Here is an 11,628-nt window from a genome sequence, read left to right on the forward strand (position 1 = left end):
TGTGTGTGTGCATCCCTTATGTCTCTTCCTCTGCTCATAAGAAACCAGCCCTATAGGACTAGGGCCACACTCCTATGACCTCATTTAACCTTAATTACCTCCTTCAGGGCCCTGTCTCCAAATACGTTCAGCGGAGGTTTGGGGCTTCAGCATGGTTGTCTTTGGAGGCCACAGTTCTGTCCAGAACACACTGACTCTATCCACCAGGTACCACCACACCAATGGCTTTCAGTATTAGACAGAGCCCCTCCCTGGAGATGTCAACCCACCTGGGGTGTTAAGAATGAGGAATGAAGGTCCACACATGTACACACATGTTATTAGCAGCATTATTTACAACAGTCAAGCAGTGGACACACCCAAATGCCCATCAGCGGATGATGGATCCATGCAAGGTGATTTATCCAGACAGTGGCATCATGTTCTGTGACCGGAAACAGGACGGGAACACTGACACTTGCCACAACACGGAAAACCTTTGAAAACATATTGCAACAGATTGAATGAAAAAAACAGAAGAATCCAGCCACCTCATACAATTTCTTTTTAACTTGGAAATGTTATTTTTAATCAAAATGTTGTTTACATGGCGCTGAGTGTACGGACAACCTTTGAAAACATGGCGCTGAGTATAAGAACCAAACAGAAAAGGCCACATGTTGTTCATTTATAGGAAATGTCCAGACTAGGATGTTCTAAAGAGACTGAGAATGGATCAGTGGCTGCTTAAGGCGGGGGTGGTGGAAGGAAGATAGAAGAGTGATAGCTAAAGGGCACAGTTTCTTTTTGAGGTGACAGAACGTTCCAAAATTGACTTTGGTGATGGTTGCACACACTGCAGATACATCAAAATTCACCGAGTTAAATTGAAATGCACACTTTACACTATTGAATTACACACTTTAAATGGCTGAATTGTATAGCATATAAATTACATCTCAATAAAGCCGTTTAAAGAAATCACACATGGGTAAAATGTCCACTCAAAGTAAGATAAACCAGTGGATTGTAATGTAATAGAGTACAAAAAGCATGGGCACGGAATTCCCCTTACAACCCATCATTAATCAACCACCACTTATCAAAGAAACGCCCACTTGTCAAATTTCGGGGTGATGTGAAACAAGATGCCCATATTACCTGAGAAGGCTAGTAAGACACTCATCTCTTTTCTAACTAATTGGAAGTTTGAGGCCAGGTTCTTTCCTATTCTTCAACCAAAACAACATATTGCAACAGATTGAATGAAAAAACAGATAGAAGAATCCAGCTGCCTCACGTAATTTCTTTTTAATTTGGAAATGTTATTTTTAATCAAAATGCTATTTACATTAGCAATAAGAATTTTTTTAAAAAAAAAAAAAAAGAATGAGGCTTGAGATGGAGACTCAGTGACTGAGTCTACTGGCCTCAGTTGTAAAACAAGCACGGTTATTCCCGAGCCAGCATAGCTGCTCATTCACTCATTCAAAAAGAATCTTTGAACGCCCACTCTGTGCTGAGATGATGAGGATGAGGATAAGGAGGATGGTATCAGTACTAGCTAATATAATAAACTAGCTACGATGTGCCAAATGCTTTCCCAATCTGAGCCATTTAACCCCACAGCAGCCCTGGAAAGTAAGAATCATTAGCTCCAGGAGGCAGCCGCAGAGATAGGTCTGTGGTGTGTGTTCCAGAGTCGGAGTCCTGGCCAAGGTCTGCTCTGGCCTTTTGCTCACTGGGTGACCCACACAAGAGGCAGGAGGCTAGCTGTTTGCTGCTACGTCTAACACACAGGCTCTCCTCTTGGAGCTTGGGGAGGTCGATAAGTTACTGTTCCTAACATTCTTAGCCTGACTGAAGTGCTGGCCACTCAGTCACTCATTTATCCAATCCTTCCTTCCTTCCTTCCTTCCTTCCTTCCTTCCTTCCTTCCTTCCTTCCTTCCTTCCTGGCCACTCAGTCACTCATTTATCCAATCCTTCCTTCCTTCCTTCCTTCCTTCCTTCCTTCCTTCCTTCCTTCCTTCCTTCCTTCCTTCCTTCGGTGATATATATCAAGTGTCCACCATGAGCCAGAGTGAGACGCTTTCCTGAGATCCCAGGATTTCTTAAACAAAATACACAAAGCACTTACGTAAAAGATGGATACACTGACTACATTTAAATTAAGAACTTCTGTTTATTAAAAATTCCTTCAAGATAATGAAGACAAGTTACAAACTGGGAGAAGATATTTCTGACATATATAATTGAAAAAGCATTAGTATTAATTATAACATGTGTATGTATATAATGTGTATGTATGTGTGTATGTATGTGTGTATATATATTTAAAACCAGACATCATTAATGCAAAGAAAAACGCACCAATGAGAAAGTGAACAAAAATGTAGAAACAGACATTTCACAAAAGAGAAAATAGAACTGACCAATAAACATTTGAAGAAAAATCCAACTTAATTAGTAATTGGGTTGAGTAAAAAAAAGCAGATACTGAAAGACTACATATAGCATGACATTCTTTATCAAAATAAAGGCCAGAAAATCAGATAAGATAAATAACCTGCTCTTAGGCATCCACGTAGATATGACACAGCTATTTTCAGAGAAGGAGTGGTCAGCACTAATCCTGAGACGTCTATAGGCACATGCAAGTCATTTGCGAGTTATTTTGCTAGTTCCTGGGTGGCACGGTAGATTCATGGGAGTGCCTTGTGTTGTTAAAAATGAAGAAACTAGGCCTGGTTTGGTGGCTCATGCCTGTAATCCCAACATTTTGGGAGGCTGAGGCGGGAGGATTGCTTGAGCCCAGCAGTTCGAGACCAGCCTGGACAACATGGTGAAACCTGCCTCGACAAAAATACAAAAATCAGCTGGGTGTGGTGGTGCATACCTGTGGTCTCAGCTACCTGGGAGGCTGAGCGGGGAGGAACACTTGAGCCCAGGAGGTCAAAGCTGCAATGAGCCGAGATGACACCACTGTACTCCAGTCTGGGTGACAGAGTGAGACCCTGTCTCAAAAAATAAATAAATAAAATAAAGAAACTAAAAATAACAACAATGATGATGATGATGGTAATAATAATAATAATAATAGAGTAGGCACAGTGGATCACGCCTGTAATCCCAGCACTTTGGGAGGCCAAGGCAGGAGGATCACTTGAGGTTGGGAATTCAAGATCAGCCTGGTCAACATGGTGAAACCTCGTCTCTACTAAAAATACAAAATTAGGCCGGGTGTGGTGACTCACACCTGTAATCCCTATACTTTGGGAGGCCGAGGCAGGTAGATCCCCTGAGGTCAGGAGTTCAAGACCAGCCTGGCCAACGTGATGAAACCCCGTCTCTACTAAAAAAAAAAAAAAGATACAAAAAATTAGCCAGACATAGTGGCAGGTGCCACCAAGTAATCCCAGCTACTTGGGAGGCTGAAGCAGGAGAATCACTTAACCCTGGGAGGCAGAGGTTGCAGTGAGCTGAGAGCTGAGATCACACCACTGCACTCCAGCCTGGGTGAAACTCCATCTCTAAATAAATAAATAAATAAATAAGCCAGGAATGGTGGCATGTGCCTGTAATCCCAGCTACTCAGGAGGCTGAGGCAGGATAATCACTTGAACCCGGGAGGCAGAAGCTGCAGTGTGCCGACATAGTGCTACTGCACTCCAGCCTGGGCGACAGAGCTAGACTCTGTCTCAAAAAGTAACAACAATAGTAGCAAAAGTGGGCCAGGCATGGCTGGCGAGTCATGAACCCAGGCATAGCATTCATCAAATTACGTGCACCTAAAGTCTGCAAAGAGAAACAAACAAGAATTGAAAAAGCAAGACATCCCGGCTGTTCTCCGACCTTCCTTCCCTGCACTCTGTCTGTGTCCTGAACAGCAACAGTGCTGACCCCATGAGCCTTGGTCAGCAGGTAAGGGTCACCTTCTCTTCCCTGCACTGAGGTTCCCAGTGGAGACCAGGAGGCGAGGTGTTTATTAAGGGTTTCCTGTGAGGTTGTGAACCAAGATGGAATCATTGCCTCATCCTCCGTTAACCAGAAAATTCTCTAAGCCAAACCCTCCCATAGCCTCTGGTCACTTCACTCAGCTGAGGGCTCCTTTGTATTTAGAGGGCAAAGTGGGCTCTGTTTCCTCTGTGTCCTCTCACTGGGGTGGAGAAGTCCGAAAGCTCACCTTCCCCCGTTTGCCCCTGACAGTGCCCCGTGAACAAGAGTTGCCCAACTTCCTTAAATGATCCTGTCACTTCCTCCTCATTTCGACACCTCTGATGCTTGAACGCCTGGGAAACCCCGAGTCGTTTGCTGTAGGGCCTGCAGGAGGATCGTCCCCACCACGACTCTGCATGACACAGGGGAAGGGAGGACACCCGGGGAACTGAATCTTGAAACGCACGAAGGGGACACCGTCCTGCCATCTTTTCAAGGCCATTTCCCACAGAGAGCCTGCAAAAGTAAGTGTCGTGGCTGGAGAGCACATTCCAGCTCCAAAGGCTCTGTTCCTTTCACTTTCTCCCGCGATTTCTCTTATTTTTCTGCAGCTCAACAAGGACGGTCCGCTGATGTGAGCATCTTGTGATCTCTCCCCCAGCGCAGCCTGCCTGGCAGCTTCCTGTGCTCCCAGCACGAAGTGGAAGATGACCTTCAGCCAGAGGAGGGAGCGCAGCGCGGATTAGAAGGACATGGCGCGGGGACTGGCCTGGTTGTTGGGGCGGGGACAGAAATCCATTTCCCTCATTTTCCTCCACTCCAGCGTGGGCCACTTCCTGAGTCTCCGCACACACCCCTGTCTGAGGCGCTCACTGACCTGCTCCAAGGTGAGGGATTCCCTGTATTTGGGGCAGAACAGACATTCCCACCCCGCAAGGCTGCAGTGCGGGACAGACACATGGCCTGGCCCCGAGATGCTGCAGCATGTTTGTCCTGGATTTTAACACGTTTTCGTCCCCGGTGGTCCCAGCGGCTGCTGCCAGGGACTAAAACACCTTTGTCAGGTTTTCGAAAGTCCCAGGGAAGGGAGGGGAGAGCCCAAGGTGAGCGCACTACTTTACCCGAGGCCCTATTTCTGCACGAGAAACTTTTCTCAGCCTGATCGCATCCCTGCTTCTAGGAAGGGCCTGGTTCAGGCTTTCAGCCTGAAGCCCGAGAGCACAAATAAGCCCTCCCCTGAGTTCAAAAATAAAATCCTGGTACCGTATGATGATCATGATTATTGTTACCATTCTTACCAGCACTGCAATCATTTGTGCTCTGGCCCTTTCATCCCAGAATTTCAAAGCAGAATGCTTTATAAGGAGATGGCTATTCATTTGTTCAGTGAGAGGCACCCTTTGAAAATGGAGCTTTCAGACTCTTGATGAAAAAAAAAAAAAAAGAAAAAACCCTCTGATTTCTACTCAGCATGATTAAGCAGACAAGGGCTTTCCCGAGAATGAATGTGTCTGTTGAGTGGGGTCCAGACACTGAGGTCAGAGGCGAGGTCCCGAAACACTCTAGGAAGCGGCACCTCAGGTGTCCAAGCTTCTGAGACTCTCTGCAGCCCCCTCCCATGGTCACCCTCTTCTCAAGAGCTGCAGGATCAAAGGTCACAGGCACACCGGCCCTGTGCTGCAGCAGAGCAAAATGGCTAAGCCACAGGTTCTGCCAGGTGGATTGGGCTCAAACCCGAGCTTTGTATTCAAAATTCCAGCGGCACATCCTCAGGCAAGCTACTTAACTGCTCTGTGCTTCAATTTCCGCATCCATAAAATGGGGTTAATGATAATTTCCACCTCTGGTGGTTCTGTTAGCTGAGTCGTCACAGGCCCTGCCCTGGAAGCAGCATCGGGCACAGAACAAACTTTCAGTAAGTTACAGTGATGGCGGCCCCTGCCGTGGGGATGCCACTCCCCGACTTGAGATGCAGCAAGGGTTCCCTGTTGCTCCGATAGGACACAGATCCTCCGCACAGCACTGGAGGCTCTCCAGGGCCTGGCCCTCTTTCCTCCGTGCGTGCTCCTTGGTACTCACCATTGCTCTGCCCACTCCTCCCTCAGCCCTGCCATTGCCTCGTGTGCTCGTCCCCGAAGCCCTCTGTCCACCTCACTCACCAGGAGGCCCCTGCATCGGCCAGCGCTTCCTCTTGGAGAGCTCCTCCTTGCACTCATGTCCCTTGGTCAATTTGCCCTAGTCCTTTAGGACTCCTGCGAGTGTCACCTCTCTTGAGAAGTTTCCCAACTTCCCTGTTTCCATCAGCTAGATCCCTCTCCAGTGCCACAGCCCATGGCAGGGTCTCCTCCTGCCCCTCCGCCATCATCTTTCTTTTTCTCCTCCTCCTTCTTTTTCTGTTTCTCCCACTGGACCCTCGTTCCGGCAGGCAGGCCTTGCCTCTGGCCATCTCAGTACCTGGTCCTTGCAGACGCCCAGGGGCTGCCTGGGAAACGTCTCTCACCTCCGGGAGGGGTGCTGCAGCCTCAGCGTATACTTTGGTGTTTGAGAACAAGGCAATGTCCACACTTGTCAAGGAAGCTCTTTCCCTTCTGTTGGGTGTTTCTGGGGTCAGAGCGGAGATGACAGGGGAGTCACACGCTGCCTGGCTCACCAAAGGTGCTGAGTCCTTAGTATGGAGCAGATGGACGGGGACGGGTGTGTGAGAAGGTGAATGGATGGGTGCCTGCACAGGTGGACGGCACAGTTCATTCCAGCTGAGGCTGAAGTCCCTCTTCGTCCTTCAGGCAAGGCTCCCAGTTCACCTGGTAAACTCATTCATCTCTGTCATCATAAAACCCTCTGACAAATTAGTGGAAAACGTAGAGTGACTTCTAGGGAGACCCCCAATGAATGGACAGCTTTTTTCATTGTAGTTAAATATCTTAAGTAGCAAGTTCATTCTGGAAACATATTATATACAAGAATTGTATAGTGGTTCACGCCTGTAATCCCAGCACTTTGGGAGGCTGAAGTCAGTGGATCACTTGAGGTCAGGAATTCGAGACCAGCCTGGCCAACATGTCTCTACTAAAAATACAAAATTTAGTGGGGCATGGTGGTGCTCGCCTGTAGTCCCAGCTACTCGGGAGGCTGAGGTAGGAGAATCAATTGAACCTGCGAGGTGGAGGGTGCAGTGAGCCAAGATCACGACACTGCGCTCCAGCCTGGGCAACAGAGTGAGACTCTGTCTCCGAAAAAAAAAAAAAAAAAAGAAAAAGAAAAGAAAAAAAGGAATTTTACTCAAGAGCAGGCCCTTGATTGTGTTTGAGGTTACCTGGCTGAGAACAAGAAGGTGGTTAAACCAAGGGAAGATGTTGGATAAGGACTGTGCACTGGTGTCACCTTCAAAGGTCAAGAAGCAGCAGGGTGTCTTTGTTCTTCATATTATTTATTTATTAGCTGACATATTAATTCATTTATTTCGTAAAAACTGTTGAGCCTCAGCTGTGCTGTGGGGTCACCCAGTCATATGAAAACATGAACTGCGTAAGAGAAAAGACGTAGACATACTGAAAAGCTGTAAAGGAATCACGGTTTGGGATTACACATGTCCTCTGGAGATCCTGGTCCCACTGCTGCTTTCAGTTAGTGAAGACTAGGTTGAGGCATGAGGGCACAGAAAAGCCTAGACACTAGCCTGAGGTCACACAGCATCCGCACGTGATCACTGTGCTGTGCTGCAACCCAGTCCTGCAAACTCATTTCCCCAGTGAGCAACCCTAAGGCACTTGCCAGGCTGGGAAGACGGCCTGCAATATGCCAACTGTCAGGTCACTGGCCCTCCTGGCATCCAGTCTTGTGCAAATGACCAGTTAACCCCTATAAAGTCTGTCTAACTCCACCCAGTGCAGAAGCCCCAGCGTGCTGTTCAGTATTTGTGAGCAAGAGGACACATTCTGCTTCTTGGGGAAGGGCTTCCTTTCATCTTGAACGTTGGGGATTGATAGCAGTGGCTCCGTTGCGGGTCCGAACACGGAGGAGTGGCCCAGGCTTGCAGATAGGATCTCACGAGGTTTAGCCTTTCTGAAGTCAGTACTGTAGAGACAGACAGGTTCCCATAAATTGCCTTTATGTGCCTGAAGAAGATTATGCTATTTTGGGCTCTGGAGACTTTTAAAAACAAATTAGAGGCAAAACACAATAGCTCAGGATGTCTGACTCACTCAAAAGCAAAGCAGGCCCACCTTCCACGCGAGAAGAGACCAAGGATGCAGAGAGACGGGGTTTCCCAGTGGGAGGACTCGGCCACAGGGAGCAGATGGCAACAGTTGTTTATTCTGAGCTAACACGAGCTCATCCACTGATGTCCACGGTTCCTCCCAGCACAGGTCATGTGAGTGGGGGATGGGCAATGAAGCCACACCTTCTGGAACTGAAGGGAGGCTGGTGGGATTGGAGGGGGTGGCACCCCCAAACCTCCAATGCTGCCTGAATGTAGCGGCACTCAAGTCCTGCTGTGAGGAAGCAGCCAGGGCCTGGGTGTCCCGAAGGCCTGAGCATCTCCCAGGGTCCCGGGTACCCGTGGCTGGCATCGGAAGTTGCTGGTGGTGGTTCTTTGTGGTTCACGGGTTCCTGGCTGGGACAGCATCCGTGTTGGAGGAGAGCTGGGGAGAAGGCAGAGCTCTGCGGACACAGAGGTGGGGAACCAGCTCCATGGCTGCGCTGCTGGCTTCCTGCAGCCTCCCACTCCGAACAGGACTTCGACATGACAGAGATTCCTCGCTTGTGCAAACTTGAGGCAGGCTCCTGACCCGCACCTCCAGCAAGGCCCACACCCGCACTTCCCTGTGAAATGCAGTTTTACCAGGAGCCCTGCTAAGTCATTTTGGCCTGAAACCCCCACCTCCAATATCTAATTAGGTTCCTCATACCCCACCACCCCCAGGAAAGTCTGACCACCCCAGCCTACCTTCATCTAGAATCCTGTTAGGTGGCTCCAGCCGAAACCCCCCGGCCCCCGATGTTTCCTCCTAGTCACTTTCCATCCGTGGACCCCGCCCTGCTCCTTGGCTGCGCATCCTCACTGCCCGTGGTGTGTTTGGAGTTGATCCTGGTTCTGTACCCAGGTCTCTTTCTATTGTAATCGCTCCTGAATAGCATCTGTTCTTAGCGCTTCAGTGACCATCCACCACGGGTTTCTTGGACAGATGGGACTCCTTGGCCTGCACTGCTCAGCAATGAGGTTGGCGGGTCAAGCCTCTGACAAGCGAAGTGCTGGCCCCCAATGCGGGCTCCTGTGTGGACGCTTCTGTACCCGCTGCTGCACTGGGCACCCGGGGCCCGAGCCTACCCGCCCTCTGAACCATTCTCCAGGTCAGGCAGGCAGCACGCACCCTGTGAACTCCCTCTGCTGAATTAATCCACTACTTCACCGCATGCATCAGGATGAACCCCCTGCTGTGTGCTGTGGGCTGTGGGCTGTGGGCTGTGGGCTGTGGGCTGTGGGCCGTGTGCTGTGGGCCATGGGCCGTGTGCTGTGGGCTGTGGGCTGCATGCCGGGCACTTAGGAGCCAAGGCACAGCATGAGCGAGTCCCTGCCTTCAGGAAACGTCTGGTCTGGTGTGAAGACAGGCATGTAGACACTCAGTCGTAGTGCAGGCACTGTAGGGTTTGGCATAGCTACGGATCATACAGAGATCATCTCCTCCTGTGGCAGCATAAAAATGTCCCCCAATGATGTCCTCATCCTCATCCCAGAACCTCACAGGGGGCCTTTTTGGATGGGATTAATGTAAGGATTTTGAGGTGGGGATTTATCCTGGAGTAGTCAGGGTTTCGGGGAGTGATGCCATCACAGAGGTCTTTGTACGAGGCAGACGGGAGGGCCAGAGTGAGAGGGGGAGATGGAAGGAGGAGGCAGAGGTGAGAGAGAGATGGAAAGATGCTGTGCTGTTGGCTTTGAAGACGGAGGAGGCGGCCATGGGTCAAGGATTGCAGGCGGCCTCCGGCAGCTGGGAAAGGTAAAGAGAAGGAGGCTGCCCTAGAGCCTCCAGGAGCCAGTGCTGCCGACACCCTGATTCTGGGACTTCTGGCCTCTGAAAATGTAAGATAATACATTTGTGCCATGTTGAGTCTCTAAGTTTATGGAGACACCAATTTGGTACAGCAGTCATAGGACACAAATACCTTATCCCCTGACCCCCCCCAAAACAAATCTGTGGATGAAAGAAAACAGGGTCATGAGCTGCAGAGCAAGCAGAAGAGGAGGGTGCACACGGACACTTTAAAATCTTTACTGGGTTGGAGGGGGTGACCTCTGAGCAGAGGCTTAATGGGTGAGGAGGGGTCAGCCCAGGGCCGTGGAGGTCTGAAAAGTCAGCGAGAACCAAGGCCAGTGTGCAGTCAGCAGCACAGTCTGAGGCTGTGCCCAGGGCGACTGGCTCCACCTCCTGTCCTGGTTCAGGAGTTTTTGTTCTTCCCATGGTCCAGCCGCGGATGTGATCCCATGATCCCCAGCCCAGAGCCCCATCCCGACCCCACAAAATGCTTTCTTGGATTCCCCCAACCCCCTCCTAGCCTGGATGGTGAGAGACAGCTCCAAAGGTATGGTCTGGCCTCAGGAGTGGGGGGTCCACTGGAGCACCCCGTGTAGTAAAGAATGTGGCCTGGCCTGCAGAGAGGTCTGCCCTTGTCCTCGGCTTCTGGGAGGAGCTTTGTTGAGACTGTGACTGTGCCAGATCTTCAGGTGGGGTTGACCATGCCAGAAAGACCCACCCTGTGGCTCAATCAATCAATCGTGCGCAGGGAATGGAGCCCTGACAGAGCCCCGGACACTGGGGCTCAGGGGAGCTCACCGGCTTGGCAGTGCACCGTGCCTCTTGTCACGCCTCGATGCCAAGAACGTGACACATCCTGATTCCACAGGGAGAGGACACTGGCAGCCTCAGGTCTGGAGTCCCCGGCCCGGCCCCGTCTCCTCCTTGGGTTGACTTGATCTGTGTCCTTTCCTGTAATAAACCATGGCTATGAGTAGAACAGCTTTCAGTGGACACCGAGTCTTTCTAGCAAGTTAGGAAACCTCAGGAGTTTGGGGAAATCGCCCCAAGCTTGCAGTCCGTGTCAGAAGTGCAGGTAATGGTCACCTGCATGAGACCGGGTCCCCTAAACTTTGCTGTTTGCCTAGCTCTGGGTAGACCCTTCCATCCTGGAGGGGTAACCCTGGGGTCCCGCAGGCCCAGCATCCACTCCAGGCCCCAGGCGCTGACCTGCTTGGCTGGGTCTGACCGTGCTGGCTGCCCTCAGCTCTCCCACCCCAAGAAGGGCTCGAGAACTGAGAGTAGCTGAGCAACTGCTTTCACGTTCCGGGTCCTTTGCTGTTAATTGTTAAGGCTTTGAGTTTCCTATCGAATGTGAGTTAGAAAGTCAGCCGCACTGGTTGACCACCTCAAAAATGCAAATCGGTGTAATTTCAGTCAATACATGCACACTGAGCATTAAAAATGCAAATTTCCTGCTGTGCAGAGAGCAAGAAAGAGCAGCACCTTGTTTAGGAACAAAACTCAGGATGGCGGGAGAACTTTTCCACTTCCCCAGACGGACACTGGGTCCTTCTCTGGGACAGAGGATGAGGGTGTGGCCACAGCTCTAGGTAAGGGACCTCAGAGGCATCTCATGGCCCCAGCTCAGTCTGCAGTGTTGTTAAAAAACAAACAAACAAAAAAACAAACAGACC

The 11,628-nt window shown here is 50.2% G+C and overlaps 1 long non-coding RNA gene across 1 annotated transcript; it reads left to right on the forward strand.

The window, feature by feature from the left end:
* The first annotated feature begins 4,282 nt into the window (after positions 1 to 4,282).
* On the forward strand, positions 4,283 to 5,380 carry LOC111544670. The gene is made up of 2 exons (XR_002732241.2): positions 4,283 to 4,441; positions 4,529 to 5,380. It is a non-coding gene; the product is annotated as an uncharacterized LOC111544670 (long non-coding RNA).
* Positions 5,381 to 11,628: the final 6,248 nt, after the last annotated feature.

The sequence above is a fragment of the Piliocolobus tephrosceles genome, chromosome 1 (assembly GCF_002776525.5).
Source record: "Piliocolobus tephrosceles isolate RC106 chromosome 1, ASM277652v3, whole genome shotgun sequence".
Lineage (NCBI taxonomy): Eukaryota > Metazoa > Chordata > Mammalia > Primates > Cercopithecidae > Piliocolobus > Piliocolobus tephrosceles.